General features: G+C 41.3%; 1 protein-coding gene across 1 annotated transcript in view; it reads right to left on the bottom strand.

The window, feature by feature from the left end:
- LOC116397259 (leucine-rich repeat and fibronectin type III domain-containing protein 1-like protein) overlaps positions 1-18,696 on the bottom strand; it is a 339,526-nt gene that overhangs the window by 262,363 nt on the left and 58,467 nt on the right. The window contains exon 2 of the mRNA XM_031872518.1: positions 11,346-11,379. The gene's annotated coding sequence lies outside the window, so the exon portion shown is untranslated. The remainder of the gene's footprint in view (positions 1-11,345; positions 11,380-18,696) is intronic.

Raw genomic sequence — 18,696 nt, 5'->3', positions numbered from 1 at the left:
ATTGACAAACAGTGGCGTCCTGGCTGAAAGGTCGCTGTTTCAGTGCTGACGACTATACCGCTGACTGACTGTATCACTGGCCGACTGTTTGACTAACGCTGTGCATCATAGATTTAACCTCAGTCACTACACAGCTGGTGCAAATGCAATAAATAAACCCATACGTCCATACGTACACACATCTGATTTCCACAGAATATTACTCACCATGTTATGCCATCTGTTCTTCTGACAATATCAGTCCTAAGATTGAGTATTTATGTCTCATCAGTCGTATGTCTCCACTTTCCTTCAGAGCATATTCAGGAAGCTCATCTGATTACTCAGCAATGAAACTAATTCGGGAAGACCAAACTAAAATGATAGCTGTACTGCAATTTTATGTGAAAAATCCTGGTGGTTGACACAAAATCATGAACATCAGGTGACTGTATCACAAAGTAAAAAAGAAAAAAAAAAAAGATCAAGCAATCTTTAAGAAATCAGCAGATCCTGGATAACCACACTCTCGAGGAGTCACTCGCTAATCATAAAACAAATCCATTCATCCTAAAGGGGGAAATAGTTAATTGCAGTATAAGTAAATGTTCAGCTGGATAAAAGTTATTGAACAGAAGTAGGCAAAGTTCACAAAGTAGTAAAATATCAAACAATTAAATCAACAGACTTAATCCTGAAATTAACTATGACATTTACAAATGATAAGTAGCCTGGAGTGGATCTGTGGAAGCTTTTATGTTAGAGATGAAGGAACTATAATGATGGTGGGACATAATCCAATTACCCCCGGGGATCAATAAAGAGCTTCTGATTCTGATGATGACTAAATAGAAGCACAAATGACATAAATAATAACACATTGACTACAACAGTGCTCCGTTATAGCCTCATTAGGTCAATTTGACTCAATTGTTGAAAATAAATTGTATAAGAAGCTGACTGTTAAAAAGGCTGAGCACTGCCCCTCATCAAGGTGCATTAGTGGCTCAGTTGCTGTTTTACAGTCACCTCATGTTTCCCTGAGCTGCAGTGATGAGAAGACAAGACGCTAATAGACTGTCGGGAATCCCATCAAAGAATTCCAATGCAATTAATATGCTGCTGCAAATTTAATTCAGTATTAAATACAATTTACAGCTTGCCGCTCTACCAAAGTATATGTTAGAAAGCCTGTTTTAAAGAGCGGACAACCAGTGCCTTTGTTAAGAGATGATTGTCAAAAAAAAGCAATTCTACCGATCTATAAGCAGATTACTATATGGACATTAAATGAAGGACTTTTGTATTCCTTTTAGGGCTGCAGCTCATTAATTATTTTAATTATCCATAAATCTGCAGATTATTTTCTTGATCAATCTTAAAAAGCCATTATTTTCGTCAAACATCTGTAATCTGTGAAGCTGTAACCAGAAAATAACTGAATTAATAGGCTTCCTGCTTATAATCAAACTGTGTTCATGTTGCCTAGCGACTGATGTAGATTACCGTCAACGTCGAGCATTCGTTTTCTGTTGACCTGTTGAATTAGTCAATTTATTGAATCAATTAATAGAATATGAAATGCCTTGTAAAATGACATTTTCTATTTGATGGTATTGTACAACCTTTATGCTAAATCTAATCTGACAACTGGATTGTGGATCACAGCGTCTCCTTCCTATTTCTAAATTCCCTACACAACACCAGTCAACAAACATTTATTCACACTCAATAAGATGCTGCCAAATTATTTCCGCCAAGTGAGAAATCATTGTTTGCCTGGACTCATTACAATTAGCTCAGAGATAATATTTTGCACCCATTGTGATTCACAATCCCACCCCAATCCAAAACCTCCCGACAGCAGCAGTGCGTGCCAGGCCGGCCCCTTTATTTCTGTCCAATAATAAAAAGCCCGACAGCACCGCCATCCCAGAAGCAGCCCCTGCAGGTTGCCATGGTAGTTAATAAAGCTTGTTAAGATCAAAGGCACAAAGACGATTGTTGACTCTCCAGAGGAGTCGAGTTGAGCCCAGAGGAATGCAATTAAGGCTGAGGCAGGGGATCTGACGCATACCTGATGCTATGCTAACAAGCGCGGATGCAGCTGGAGGACGCGCGGTATAGCTTCAGGAGGCACGATTTATGTCCGTGTGCAGGAATGTGTTGGTGTGTGTGAGAAAGCTGAAAGCAATGGGTGGGCACAGGGGGAGATGAAATGGATAATGGGTGCTCACTGAAGGCAGAAAAAAACCTCACCTCTAATAACACAGACAGATGGTTACAATTACTATAATCACTAACAAATGTAGTGCAATGCCATTTTAATGTGACTTTTTTATGAATCGTAGAAATAACTTTGAACCATAGTGAGCCCATTCACTCAAATCACACACAAAGTTCAGTTATTGGTTTAACGCCCGGCCTGTCTGAGGCAGCAGGAACGTACAAAAAGAGACACGTTTGCATAACAGTGTTTTTGCTGCTCCAAATTCGTTGTCATGGGACTCCTGTTAATATTTGTAATAACAAAGGTTACAATATAGTAACCCTAGTTCTATAAGCAAAGTCAGAGCCCTCTACTGGACTAAAGGTAATCCAAAAATCAGGTGCACATGTTCGCCCACTGAAAATTTGCATAACCGTGGAATAAATGTGCAAACCCCACAGTAAAGGCAGTAGATCCTGCTGTTCAGCATCGTACGCCTTCAGGGTCATACGACTGAGAGGGCTCCTTTGATAGATGTCTGTGCTTGTAGAACTAGGGTTACAATATTGTAACCTTTGTTCTAGCTCAAACAGGCTCCACCCTCCACTGGACTCTATGTTACAGTGGATGGAGTCTGAAAAATGCACGTAGAGGCAGCGACCTGTCAATCCCAGTAAGCCCGCCCTAAAGCATACTCCACTTTATGGTCACAACCTGTGCAGACCACAAGAATATCTTGTTTTTCAAAGCTATCTCTACTTAAGTCGACTGTGGCGAACCGATCACCCGTACACGTGAAGACTTCCGTAAGGCATTACCGGTGGTCATGCACTCAGTTCTGTGTGATAGTTCTGTTAGCTGTTAGCTCATAGCTAAACTGCTTTCCCTCACCATGTTTCTGGCCGCAGAGCAGCAGCAGAGCGGCTGCGATGCACTCAGCACTCTGACACAGAGATGCACTCTCACACACACACACACGACTAGTTTCATTATCTCATCATCAATAAATCAGGAGTACTAATATGCATGGCTATGGTAAATCTAAAACAATAGGACTTCTCAATAACTAAGTAACTGGTATTGAAAAAATAAACACTTCAAGGGAAATAAAATGAAACTAAATCCTATATTGATGGCAGATAAATATAAATAAAGAGATAAGACTTGGAGAAAAAAAAAGATATTGCAAATCACAAATGACTTCCCCCTTTATCAGGTCAGTCGAAAAATATACAAATAAAAACATATATTGTATGATGGAAACATCCGTGGTATGTCAACACGAAGGCCATAACCTGTGACGAGGGCACATATTACTTTTATTTTAAGGGCAGAAAGTTAAAAAGCTTGTTCTACTAACTTCATAGGGCCCATCATTTGCAATCCTAGAGTTTGTATACATTTGTATACATTTTCTATTCCCATTTTCTATCAGACAAAAGTTTAAAATACAGTTTAACTGAAAGCCTTTGCAATAAAAGAGGTTCCGTGTGTCGTCAGACCAACATTTGTCAGCCACGTTAATCTACAGATGTTTTTAAGATGACCAACTTTATTAATTCACTACTCGTGTTGAATCAAATATTGAGGCAGTCTTTATAATGTGGCGAGCTGTAACTGTCGCTCCACTGACGATCACACTGCTGCCGCTGCTTCCTGTCTGATCTGTCCTGCTGTAAACAGCTGCTACTGCTCGTGTTGATTTATTGGTTTTTTTTCTTCCATTGCTCCAACCTTTTTTTTAAGTTTCCTTCCATACCTGGCGATGCCATCCTTCATCGACCACATGTCCCATCAGACTTTGCGTCTGATTGTCCTTCAGCCTGCTGTCTGACCTGCTGTGCAGTCTCTAGTTCTTTTTTCGTCAAACATTAGCAGCTGATTGAGGCTATTTGAGCCATTTATCTCGGCTGTTTCCCAACTTCAGAGCGATGTAGTCTTTCCTTGACATTGTGAGAAGCTGCTGGGATTAATTACAGCAAAGTGAACATACAATGTGACCGATCACCCAGTATCCCCCAGCTGAGCCGCATTAGACGGATCCTGATGTATCTCATGTCGTTATTAATGTAGTCACGAGTTGACGGGTGTAAACGCCTCACACGTGAAGTACCATTGCTTGAAGCTCAACGAAGTAACACTTACAATACTAACGAAAATCGCGCAAAATACAAACTTCTCCTTTTTATATTAAAATTGATGGACTTTATTTTAGGTGAGGCAGGGTGCCTCCATAAAAACACTGCAAGGGTTGCTGCCTCATATAAAAAATTGATATATGTATGTCTAAATATAGATGTAAACAGCTGAGACACTTTATAAACAGAAGTTACCATATTTGGACTAAGGAGGAGTGACATAGAGACGCCGTATACGGCTCTGGTAACCTATCAATCACAGCAAGCCCCGCCCTAAAGCATCCCCTGCTTTATGGTCTGTTTGACTCTAAATGGACCATCATTTACTAAATGAACATCATGCTGTATTGAACAAGACTTGAAACTAGAGATTGAGACCATAAACTCATGTTTACAATGTTTACTGAGGTAATAAATCAAGAGAGAAGTAGAGTCATTTTCTCATAAACTTCTATACAACCAGAGGAGTCGCCCCCTGGTGGTCAGTAGAGAGAATGCAGGTTTTAAGACACTTCCACATTGACTTCACTCTGTAGAACCGGAGGTTGCCGCCTGGTTTGCATCCATTTCTGGTAAAAATGTCATCATCATTTTATGCTATTAAGACATTTAAGTATATTAATTCTTCAGTCACGTGTTTTGTGAGGTGACCTTTAACCTCCAAAAATCAAATCAGTTCATCCCTGGCATCCAAGTGATGACATCCGCTGTCATTAGCAAAAAAGAACGCTAATGCGCCTATTTGGAGAGTCTTTGGTTTTTAACTAAGAGAAAAAAGGAGAGTCAGAGAACGTGAACAAAGTGATTTGTAATCTGTGTCATAAAAAAGTAGGGCCTAAAGATGGAAACACCACAAATCTCCGCCCACATCTTGAAACTCACCATCCAACACAATACGTCCTGTCTGCCAACGAACAGCCGTCGGCCCGAAACGCATTGAGCTTTTGTTTTGGACGATCATTTTGTATATTGTTGCTTTAGCAATATCGTCAGTACGGGAATTTCTGTTATATCCAAGCCTAGTTCAAACTGCACCGTGGCCCATAAAACTCGATGAAGTTGATGTACTTCAATGTTTCTTGCCCTTTTTAGGGTTGTACCCACACGGTTGGTTGCACCTACTGCAAGTCCCTTTGGATAAAAGCTTCAGCTAAATAGATGTAATGTAAAATGTTCTACGTAATTCTAAAAGTTTAATCGTCTGTGCTCATCTAAAACTCTCTTGGACTATATTTCCTGTTTCATATTTAGTCTTCTCACATGTACCTGTAGCAACACGACCTCATTACACAGCTCCTCTGGGCTTTTTTCACAGCACTGTTGTGGGTCTGAACACGACCTCGAATATGCATATTTATGACATTACATAACTTTTTTCTTGTAAACACGGAGATGAGGACACAAAAAAAAAGAACTCTGAATCTAGGGAGAGCAACGTTAATACACAGGCAGACGGGGAAGACAGAGTGACAGGTGGTGTGACGGAGAGGCGGGTGGACGTTTGTGTGTGTTGGCAGTCTGGGAAGCCGGGCCGGATAATTGGTGTCAGCGTCCAGCTGAAGAGCCCATCATTGTCGGCTCTGCAGTGCTGGCAGAGTGTCTCCGAGAACAAAGCTGGGCGGGGAGACAGTGATAAAGACCTGGACATCGACTTGAGTAACGACACAGTCAGATCATGAACTAATCTTTTCAGTCCAGTTTGTCGAAAGTTAGTTTCTATGTTTCACTGATACATTGAGGCCAAACAGTCTGTCTCCTCCAGAAAGGTAGGAGACAAAACCCCTCCCTGTTCAGCAGCAGCAAGAATAACTGTGTTTCCCAAAAGGTCAAACTGTTACTTTAACTGAGGAAAGAACTGAAAAATGATGTTATGCTGATAACGTGAATAAAGCAACTCTGTTGCTGGTCCAAATTAGAAATCGTACATTATTGACAGGTTTGGGTCTTTAAACATGAAACTTCAAAGAAAGAAAGTCACTTTCCCCTCAAGATGAACACACACACACCATCTGCCATGGTGGTGGTGTGTGGAGCTCCACACAGGGATGGGTTTAAAACAAACTTCAAAAGGCCGCATAACAAACTTTAAGGACTTCAAATAAATCCACTGGAATCCATTCAAGAGAACAGTGCTGGGACTGTCTTACTGGAAGTCAATCAAATATCGCATGAAGGGAGAATATTGAAGGTTTGAAGTTTCCTCTTAACGTTATTAGAAAACAGGCACTTCATCTGGAGAACTGGGCTATTGATGTGCTGCACATTCAGGGGAAATGTCTCAGGGGAGACCGTTCAGTTATCATCGACAAAATAATGTATTCATATATTCATATATTTGGAACAGATAGGAAATACCAACACTTAACTGAAACAGACATATTAGTTTATTATAGATTAATACAGAGTCCATTAGCTGTACTGGTTTGACAGTTTATTAAAACCCCATAGCCTTCACTCTCATTGACGATCAAGTTTGGGGGAATTTCTCAACATTATTTATGTATTTGTAAAAGTAAAAACGATGCATCTGCTGAAGATCAGCAGCTTGTTGGTGTTGGTTTGATCGAGGGTAAAGTCAACACTAACTGCCACGTATGTTAGTTAGACACGAAACACGCCGCCTTGTCCAGTAGCACCATCTCTACGTATCACTGCTATCACTTAAATGGTAACTCAAGTGAATGCAGATATGTATTGTTTTTAAGCAGATTGCAGATGTATTAATGCCCAAGCAAACCCCCCCCCCCCCCAGTGGACAATAAAGTATATCTTATTTTATCCTGTAGGATAATGGACATACGTGTTCATGTCAAAACTGGCTGAATGTGACATTTCTAAATCGAGCTGTATTGCATTCAACAGGGAGTCCATTCACTTCCAACTCTACAATGTGGTCGGTGCAACATCTGTCTACTCAGTCCTAGTGTCACCGCACCACTTCATTCAAACTAAGCAATTTTTGACTCAAACAAAGCTGAAAAAGAGTTGAGTCCAAAGTGAATAGTTCTAAAAAACATGAAACTGCTTCATACTATTCTACTTTTAGCTTGATGCCGGAGATGGCAGATGAACATCTTCGGTAGTCTGCTGGCATCAAACACCGCTTATATAACAGGTCTGGTGTCTGATGCTATTTCTGTATTTCCACTTGTAAGAGTCTGTTTCCCACTTTGTTTTAAACAGTAGAAATATGAGTCAGCTAAAATGTCCACAGCCTCCACAGCCTTTTCTCAAAAGAAGCTTTTGAGTGGCTGTCCGTGAGGAGGGGAACAGGGAACCTCTGAAAGATTTAGAATGGTTTGTTTGTTTGCTGTTTATTTCAGGAGGTTTGATCAGCCTTTGAAACTTAACTGTCATAAAGGCTTTATGAATAAATCAACCTCTCTTTGGAAACAGCAGAGCCAAATGTAGTACTTACATATTGGTGCAATGGAGCAGCATATCGTCCATCTGTTTCCTGTTTAAATCCCTCCCTCTGGTCCCACTAAGCAGCCTAACTGTGAATTAATTGTTTCCCTCCCCTCACTGCCGCATCTATAACCAAAAATGTTCAAGGACTGAAGCGGCCCCTCTACATATTTATGCTCATGTTTCAGGGTTGGTTCTCAATCATGGCTTTGCTTGTTGACCAGAGTGACCATTACCTGTGACGCGTGTAGTCTGGCAGCATATTACACAAAACAGGACAAGCCACTTGAATTAAAAACACCTCAATTTAACGACCAACCATGCAAATTGCAAGTCGAGCAACGGTGAAATTTGACCTTCAAGTCTGACAGAGCTCACGTCACAACAGGAAATGCATTCCTGAATTCATCTGTTGCACTGCTGCCAATGGAGGTGAAGTGGACTGATTCGAGTGTGACTCCATGTACCTTCCCCCATCCTGTCTCATATAAAGTGCATACTTTGTTATGCATGAATATGCACTGAAATGCTGATGTTTAAAAAAAAAAAAAGCTGTAAAAGCTGCTTTCCTGTCGCCAACTATCGAGTCTCAGATGTTTTCATCAATGCCTTGCAGAGCCATTCTCTTATTTAGCTGCTACTCCTGCATGAGCTGTATACACACCTCCAGCATCAGTCTGAGCTGACGCCACTCTGCTCATATCAGGATTGTAAATGTAGACGCCAAAACACACACACACACACACACACACACGCACACACACACACACACACACACACACACACACACACACACACACACACACACACACACACACACACACAGTTAGTAAGTATATAGATGCATTAGCAAGGATCAACCATACTTTAAATGTTAAGCATATATAAATATAAATGAACTGCCACCCACACATGCACTCCACATACCGCACTAAGTGGAATGCACATGCATATACAGGTACATGAAGGGTATGGGCTCTTACGAGCTACATACAGTCAAGTACAAGGTTGCTAAGAAACGCAGGCGCCATGTATGGAGGACACTTTAATTGCCGTTGCTCATATAAACGGCGTTTGAGGTTGCGTTAGAACCGCAGAGAGCGGAGGAGAAAGTGAGCTTAAGAACCTGAGTGGTGAGATGATCTATCGCTTCATTCAGCCGTTTTATTTAAAAGCAGAGTAGTGTTTTATCTGGGGCTGTTTAAAGTTAGGGCAGGGTTGTTCGGAAACAAGAGGGCACATTTTGAACAAGGTGATACATCACCAGCCATCAAACGGGGAGTGTGAATCATGCAACCTTTTGACTGCTTGGTGAATGCTCAGCAGCTGTGGTCATCTGGACGAAGGGGCCACACAGCCAGCATGAGCAGCACGTGGCTGCGTGGTAGCATCCACTCAGACAGCGCATGCTACTGCTGTTTCCTGCCCTTCTTTCTAAATATAGTTAGCCTCTCGTAATAGCCATAATAAATCAATTTTATTTGTTTTAGAAAGCAAAGAAGCGTGTACTTATTTTTAAATAACAACTCACACTTATAAGCCAGTACGATATTTATTGATGGGCCTGTGCAAGTCGATGCACTTTCTGCAACAACGCCAACATTTCAGAATAAAAGCCTTGTGTTGACAAATGAAGGGCTTCTGTCTACAGGAAGACGCTGGAGGCCTTTTATTTTGAAACAGAAAACATTGAGAAAAGCACATATTAACTTTTTCTCATGTATTTGGCTACAAATATGAACATTAAAACTGTAGAAATGTTGCTGGTGTTATGTCAATATACTGTCAAAAGGTCAGTTTTACTGTAATCAGAAAATATCGTCAAATATAAGTGCTCTGCATCAGTAAGGGAAAATTATGGCAAACTGACATTGGAGACATATTTTCAGGCTGCACAGTTTGCCACGCTGCAGTGTGGATAGTCAGGTGCGCTCTGAAATCATTTTACTGCAGCGATGTACGTGCTTGCATGAGTTTAGGATGTCAACTAATACTGAACATTTACCATTACAAAAACCGTAACGGTGACCCTCCAGTAGGAAAACATGTCAGAGCTTTGAGTGAACGTTCAATGTTATGAACTTCCCTCCTGGGGCTCAATGCAGCTTTATCTGCAATGGACCAAAAAAAAATGGATTATCTTTGGGATTTCACGCTACGGTAAAAGAGGATCCTCCTCAATCGTCTTTTAATGTGAAATGAAAGTTGACGGTGGCGTTTAGGACTGAGCCTTAAAAACTGGAGCTGATATCGGTGAAACGGGTGAGATGAACACTCAGAGTACGTGGGAGATGTACTTGTCAAATTAAGTCCTTCATGCTCTTCTAAAAACAGAAGGGACAGTACCTCATTAATAATAATCGTGTTAATCATAATCACAACAGCAGTGCCATATGCAGCCGACACAGATGTGTCCGACATGCCTGAGCTGCAATGTAGATGTGACTGAATGAGAACATCAACCCAACGCATCGATACGCTGATGAGCTGCTACTTTCACTGTTTCAACAGACATTTCATATCCCAGCACAGCCCGCACTGCTTCATTGTGTGGAAGTGATCTTGGACCAGCAACCTGGTAAAACAAATCTTCAAAATGAACAGGAATTGCAATTCAAGTGTCCCTGACGCATGACGTGGCCCGATCCAGCTTTTTGACTCAGTATCGGCCCAATAGTGCATCCCTATCTATAACCAACCATCTTACCCTCCCTACAGTGTTCTATCACAGCTGTAATTGGCTCAACAGCTGCAATGAGCGTCCGCCCCTTAAGTGTTATATCACCGCCACATTAATCAACATCTCTTTTAAAAGTCAGTATTTAACCTGCAGCGAGCTGTTGGCAGAGGAAGTTCTGTCTGCTCCTTATCTGTGGTCCATATGAATCCCACAGCCGTGTGGATGAATGGCTGCACTTCCACTTACAGATAACAGACTGCGGGGGATCCATTGCGATCGGATGATAGAGGACACTCTGTCATTACTACCCACTGTCCCACTCCCAGATAATGTCCACTCTAATCTGATGCATGGAACGTCCGTTTATTCAGACGGACGTTGGACCGTCGGCGGTCAGCGAGCCAGATAAGTGGTGGCTCCATCGGAGGACGGCTGTGCCGCGACAGTACATGTGTGTGTGTGCATGTGTCTTTCAGCTTTTTTTTGTAATCTTTTTTTATAATCATTGTTGCATATTTTATGTGAAAATGTGTGTCTGAAGTCGCCCATGCGTGTTTGATTGTCGAGCTAATCAGTACCTGACATGCCTGATCCCAAAACGCTGCCTTACATGAGCCCATAATGCATCTGTCACTTCGGTAATTGTGCCTTTATGACATTTTCACTTTCTAAACATACAGCCTCTCATTTATCCTTTCAAGCCATTAAATCCACATCCGCCTGGCCATTAAACGTCTTTATTTTCCATTTGACCCACACTCCCATCCTTGTATGTGCAGACAAAGGTTGTGACCAAAGCCTGCATGCGTTTCATCAGAGCTTTCTCACAGTTCAAATGGAGTTCAGTCTCTGACACAGAGCCACACAGGTTCAAATATTCTGTTTGGATTCACTTACACGTTTATAAAAGGATATAAAGTGATTAACTTACGTCATCTGGTTGCCAGCTCAGTCCTTTCCGATACCTGAAAAATAAGAAAGAAGTTTTACTTTTCATGTAAATAACTGGAGCAATGTGTCGTAACAGGTAACTTCAGCAGCAGCAATAACATCAAACACTTGACTGGTCTCTGTTGTGGAATCCTCTGTCCTATTGCCTTCCAGCCCAATCTAGCGGTTTCATGAACCATCAAAGAAAAACCTTGAAAAGCTTTTTTTTTTAAGTTTGTTTTTTATTACGCAATAAAAAATGAATAAAATGAGATAAACAGCGATGGCTTTCTCTTTTTTTTTCCATCAATAACTCTACCTATACTTGCTCTCTGTGAGCTCCTACTGCAGAAAAGAAACACCTCACAAATATTAAGTTTAATAAAGGCTTGGTACATTTATAAAACAGCTGGTCACTGTGGGTCTTTTGTCGAACAAAGGAAGTAAAGCATCTGTTGGGGACTACACATAGGGAGACGTTATATACGGCTTTCAAATAAAGTAAAAATAAATCCCAAAATTGCTGTATCCAAAACGGCAGCCTACAAACAAATTACGCTGCACGTCTTCAAACGATCTCTCAAACCTTGTTATTACAGCCATTAGGGAGAGGAAGGGCAGAAGAGGGAGATGACATGCTGAGGAAATCATGAGTCAGATCTGATGGTGTGAGAATATAGTTGAACCCCCTGAGTCATCACGACACCAACTCCCATTTCATCTTTTTCGCATTTGTCGCCAAATTGCATCCCTTTGCGATGAAGCGACGTCGAAAACGGAGCGACTCGGAGGCAAATGGATTCGTTTTAAAGACGCGGAGGCAGCTGACAAATGGATATCATCGCGGAGGAGGAGAAGGAATGAGAGGCAGGATAAATTACAGGGACGAGTTTTGTCCCATCTACACGTCACTGTATCTGATGGATGACTTAAAAAAACAAGGAGAGGGGGAGGGGGAGAGATGGAGTGTGATTCCAGCAGACAAGAGGGCAAAGATGCTGAGACGGAGCGATTCAAAGAATGAGCAAAATATAAATTGACCAATCGGCTGTAAATGCAGAGCTCCTCTTCTTTACCCGTTTTGTTAACTTGTCCCACTTCCCCGTCTTCTCTCCATCACCCTTGTCACCCGTTCCCAACTTATCCCCTCACCTCCTCTTCTTCCTCCTCTCATTTATTTTCTCCCCCTCACCTCCTTTAACTTTTCCTTCTATAACTTATTGCGGCGGAAATATCATCAGACTGTGTGGATTATCAAAAGCCTCCCCAGGCTCTCTGCCTCTGAATGAAATTGGACCACTTGAGTTTTAAAAGCCAGCCCGGCTACTTTGATCTCAAGATAGCATCGCTAACGTCACATAGGGCACTCAACGTGTGTGTGTGTGTGTGTGTGTGTGTTCGTGGGCTTAAGTGATGGTTTCACAAAAAAGAGAGAAAATCCTCCAAAAGTGAAGACACAGTGGTTCTCATTTTGGGATGTGGATTTGAAAGACGTGCAAACGTAAGGTAAATGGTTAAGTTCATTTGTTTGTCAGGTGCATTAGAAGTAGGATTAATTAGAAACCAAAGGATGCAGCATAGACTGTATAGAAGAAGTGGACGTAGTCACAGTGACATCACCCGCTGGTTTGTGGACTGCCGTTTTGAAGCCTCAAGTTCGGCATTTTGGCCGTCACCATTTTGTGTTTTGCAACCAGAAGTGACAAAAGAGGGTGGAGCTAAGTACAACCAAATGCTTCATGAGTTGTTAGGCGACCACAATATTACAATAAACTTTCATTAAATACACACTATGGGGTTGAAGCTATAAAGACAACGCCATGATAGCAACCTGTCAATCACAGTAAGCCCGCCCTAAAGCATACTCTGCTTTATGGTCTGTTTGACCATCATTTACTAAATGAACATCATGCTGTATTGAAGAAGACTTGAAACTAGAGATTGAGACCATAAACTCATGTTTACAATGTTTACTGAGGTAATAAATCAAGAGTAGAAGTAGAGTCATTTTCCACACAATTAATTTGCTCGTGACCACCTCAGTTTTACTGTTACAGCAGCACAGACCTTTAAACCAAGATACAAACTCTGCGATTCATTTCAGTGCAATCATATCAGCCTGCTGACAGCAGTCACATATCATACCACATCTACAACAAGTAGTGTCTATCCGTCACTAGCAATGCTAGGGATTCTATCCATCTGAACAAACTGACATGTAACATGAACTGCAACTGACAAAAGAAGATAGTTTTGTTGTTGAAAATTGAAATTCTAAGATTCATCGCAGCTCCCACTGGACAGTCACCTAACAAGATTTACCACGGGCTAAAATCCCACTGAGCTCATTTACATTCCAACAGTACCCTGGGTTTGATCATATTCAGGAAATGAAATGTACACGGCACAATGTTATTCATCTCCATGTTCACTTGATTTCAGGGCTGAAATGATTCCTGAAGAAACTTAAGTAACTTGGTGACTAAAAATACGGGCGGCACAGTCCTCCTAAACAACGGAGCTAACAGCTGATGTTAACGGAGGCTCCATTGAGTTACATCATGATGTAACTGTTCAGTAAAAATGACTATTAGGGAAAGGAACATTATAAAGTTATTCTGATGTGTCCAAATGCCATCTTGTAAAATATAGTTTTTACTGAAAAACTTAAATGAATCTAGTTTGAAGGACATAAAAAAAGATATGAGAAAGTTGAACTTCCTAACAGTAGGTCTGAGCAGCTAATAATACATGCCAATATTTCTTTTTGACTCAAAGCAAATATACAATCATTTATTTCCTAATAATTTTAATAATGTGTTTTTATGCAAATAACCACTATAGATGGCCATAACAAGGTCTATGGATAACATTTGAAATTCTTGACTTTGGCAGCATTGAAATTACTTTTCAGGATGGTGGTGAGCCTAGATCAGGGGTCGGCAACCTTTACTAGCCAAAGAGCCATTTTGCCCTATTTTCCACCAAATAAGATTCGCCTGGAGCCGCAAAGGCTATTTGATATCACAGCTTATAAAGTTTTATATATAGTTATATTATATATACAAAAACTATAGTTTGTTATATTTATGAAAATATAGAACAAGAATAAAGACAATTCTTGACATTTTATTGCTGTTTTACCTGTTATAACAATATGAAACTCTTATGAGGAGAAAAAAACTTGCTCAGTTTGCTGCAGCAGTTGAGAAATCGGGGTAGAGGATTTAACTGCCTGTGGGAATAATTAACATAAGAGTCTGTTCATTCTTGCTTATAAATTATATTCTCTCTGAACACGTTTCTCTTTTCGTAGAACGTCATGCGAGATATCTTCTTCGATTAGCGTAATATTCCTGCTCTTGTTTCTATTTCCTCGTCTCTCCCCCCGTGTGTCACGTGTGTGTAAACCTCGCTCAAGTCAGGAAACTTGTCAGAATACCCATATTTGATTGGCTGAGCTGCATCACCTGATGTGATTTGCAATGCATTGGTCGGTGTGTTTCCTGCACCGCCGAACAAGTGCCGTAACGGCTGAATAAGATGCGCCGGTTAAAGGCGCCTATTATGTGCCTAATATGTATAATTCCGAATTATCTATCGGATTTAGGACCTGGGTCCGGATCCTGTCCGCCAGTTGGGGACCCCTGATGTAGACTCGGGGAGCCGCAACAGAGGGGCTGAAGAGCCGCATTCGTTGCCGACCCCTGGCCTAGAGCCTCGAGACCCAAAATGTAATAATGAAGCATCACGTTAGTTCATGCAGGACACAGAAGTCATACGCCCCAGCTGTAACCAGCTGACAGCAATCACAGCCCACTCTCACCTCAAGGAGGTTCATTTAAATACGACTCCCTCCCCAATGACCCTGTAACGACGCACCGCCGTTACTTAGACCACGGATAGTGTGCGAGATAGGGTGTGATAGAGTCAAGGAGCAGACATGTTTATTGTATGTATTTATTGTGGGACTGTGGACGCTGGGAGCCATGTGCACAGCTCGGACACAGAGCTGGTCCTTTTGTTCTCCCTGCCAACAAACAGACAACTGCAGTCGGTGACAAAGGGGATAGACTTGACTGTAGTAGGTGTCTGTGTGGCAGAACATTGTCGTGTATATATTGCAACAACTTACCTCTGCCTGTTTCCTCTTCCCAGGGTGTTCGAGCAAAATACTTCCCAGGGGGCTCGAGCACCCATTTATAGTTCCGGGAAATACCAACTACAGGAAGCGGGTAGGGGGAAGTGAAAATATGTGTTGCTGTGTTTAGTTAGATAAATGATGGTGTTTATCATTTACTTTATTTATAGGCATTATAATTAGTTGTTCATTATTATAGATACTTGTGGTGTGGGTGAAATCTGGTAAATATTTATTATACATACATGTTTAGCAATATACTTACCAGGCAGGTCCAATTAGCTGGACCAGGTGTGTATATAAGGGCCTCATTTTGTTTGTGTGAGGGAAATTCGTGAAGGCAACTAGATACTGGTGTCAACGTTGGTGCGATGGTCGACCTTTTAAAATAAAAGAAGCATCTTCTGAAACTACTCTGGACTCCTGAACTCTTCATTTGCCTCCATGGCCACTCGGGCATGTTTACAGACCCGTTCTACACCGATGCGGTTACCGACCGTACTGCTGGCAAAGCGTTGCCTCCTCCACCCCAGCCTCTCCCCTCTTTTAGTTCAGAGTTCATTTTGCAGAGCAAATGCTTGAAATGGTATTCAACGTTTACTTCGGGCTCATTCCTGTATCTGCATGGTGCTCCCTGTTTTGTCATGTCAGGGCCTCCTGGGCTGATTATCATTGTGAAGGTAGCAGTGGTCATGGTTGTCTGATTTATTTGTCAGATCTGTCGACATTACTCCATCCAATCAAGCATTCACTGATATTATTCTATTATAAACTATTTAATGCCGAGGCCTTTTTAAAGATGATGGGGGAAAACAAGCAGGGAGTGCTTCGAAAAGTTCAAGAACACTTTGATGCTAAGTAAAGGAGATGTGCTGGAGGGAGGTATGGATTCAAGGGAGGGCTAATAGACTATTATTGTGTGGTTTTCCTTTTAAAAGTTAGTATATGGGCTAATGGCATGCAGCAGGGAAAGTTTTTTATGCTGATGACAGTGTATAGTATAAGTAAAGAAGTAAACAAGAGAATTGCTGAGGCATGAATTTAGTAGCATTTGGGCCAGCAGACAGGCAAGCTGGACCAAGTACAAACACATGCGCTGTATATTATATTCAATAAACACGTCACATCCATACCAATAGCCAAACAGCCCCACGCATGCAAAAGGCTAATCCAGACTCACCAAGCATGGCATCAAGCAAATTAAATACGATTTAAAGAATGTATATTATATAAAGACATGGTTATCGTTGCATGTACAGCACTGATTCTAGAAAACATACAAATGAAGTAAAGATACTCAAAGATTATATTTTGACACTTGTTGACAGTTTTGACACCAGATAGGTAGATATGTGGAAGAAATCAACCTTTCACCTAAACATTAAAGGTGCAATGTATAGTTAGCAACACACTCCAAACAAATAGGGGGCAGCATTTCACCTCTATACCAGGTCCTCACAATCTAAATTTACAGTCAACAGTTATTAAAAAGCCAACAAAAAATACTCAAACTTCAACCTGAAAACAATGATTTGGTCAAATTAGCACTGCTATCGTATAATCTCCACGTGTGGCCCATAGTTGAAGTTAGCCATCTGTGTGTTTGCTGTGCTGCTAACCAGGGGATACATGGTCCATGTGCGCTTTGATAGTTTGTTTCATGGATTAGATGCAAAGCGGAAAAAACAAGAAAAAGACCTTTAATTGCGTTTCGTCTGCTGCCAAAAAACAACTTCACCAGGGGAGGAGCGGTTTTCACCAGAGACGGACCCTTCAGTTGTTGCAATCTATATTCAGCCCCAGCACCAGGCATCACAGCGGGCCGCTGACCAGCGGCAGTGCTTGGTCTAACCTGTGTTACGGCAGCAAACAGAAAGTTTGCTGATCTAGCGAGGATCGGAGCGATCTCCTGGGATCAGACCTCCGGTACTTGAGCCGCTGAAAAAAAAAAAAAAACTGAAAAGCTGGACATCTTCCTTGGATACAATTTTTCATTTTCTCTCTTTTCTCTGTGGAAGTGATGCCACTACCTGGTAAACATGGCAAAGACTGAATGCAGGTGTGCAGTGTAAGCTCAGGGATAAAAGGGAATAAGGACAGACTGACACACAAAACAACCATCAGCAGCACACAGAGAGTTGATTCCAGCAGAAGTCATCGCACACAAACAGTAAAGGAATGTATACAAAGGAAAGACCTTGAGAGAAAACCATCTGCAAGAGAAATTCTATATTTTACCTTTGCCTTCAGGTGATTGTAAAATACTCTTCACCCAGCCACAAAAGAGCTTCAGAGCACGGTGCATCCCAACGGTTTCTACTGGAAGTTGTTGCAGATTTAATTAAAGTTGAATGAAGAATAAACAGTATGAGCTAGTGGAGCAACATTAATAACCTCAAGACACTGTTGCTGTAGTGTTAAAGGTTCAAATGTCACAGTGATGACAGTATATTGAAGCTACTTTGGTCCAATAAAGACCAGAGTAGGAAAAAGGGGAACAAATATGTGCACAAAAGATGTTTGTGGCAATTGTCCCAGTTGGTAGTGATAGAGAAATTAGATTTTTTTTTTTAAGTGCTGTAGCTGTCAACTAAGTTGTATCTCAAACTGATTATTAAAGGATGGCTTTATTTCACCGTGTACAGTCTGGTGTGGTCTCCACCGACTCCTGACAAAAAACACATCTGGCTCTTTAGCTGTAAAATGCTCCACTTGTTTCACCAGCCAGTTGCTTAATTTGTCAGAGCGTGTTTTCTTAAAACATATTTCTGCTGCTGCTGGAAATGCGCATGATGAGAGTGCCGGGACTCAACCATTGAGCAATACTGGAATACCAAAAATAAGAGCAACCAGGGGTGCAACGGATCTCACAACTCATGGTTTGGATCAGCACAATTACGGTTCAAATACATACAATACCTTTAGAGATGCCCCGATCCTGTTTATTTGCTGCCACCTATTGCCAACTGTCTATGAACGATGTCGAGAAATACAATTTGTCTTTGTTGTTTTGTCTTTGCAGCTGGTACACAAGGCTCCAGGCCACCATCCTGAAAAATAATTCAACGTAAAAACTAAACTTTATCCTCTAACTTCGTTATAGTCATCAGAATAATGTGCATTCATTCCTACAACGAAATAGATCTTAGAGTGTGTGTGTGTGTGTGTGTGTGTGTGTGTGTGTGTGTGTGTGTGTGTGTGTGTGTGTGTG

The sequence above is a fragment of the Anarrhichthys ocellatus genome, unplaced genomic scaffold (assembly GCF_004355925.1).
Source record: "Anarrhichthys ocellatus isolate YVR2014 unplaced genomic scaffold, GSC_Weel_1.0 scaffold64, whole genome shotgun sequence".
Classification (NCBI taxonomy): Eukaryota; Metazoa; Chordata; class Actinopteri; order Perciformes; family Anarhichadidae; genus Anarrhichthys; species Anarrhichthys ocellatus.
This window is presented reverse-complemented; position numbering and strand designations above follow the sequence as displayed.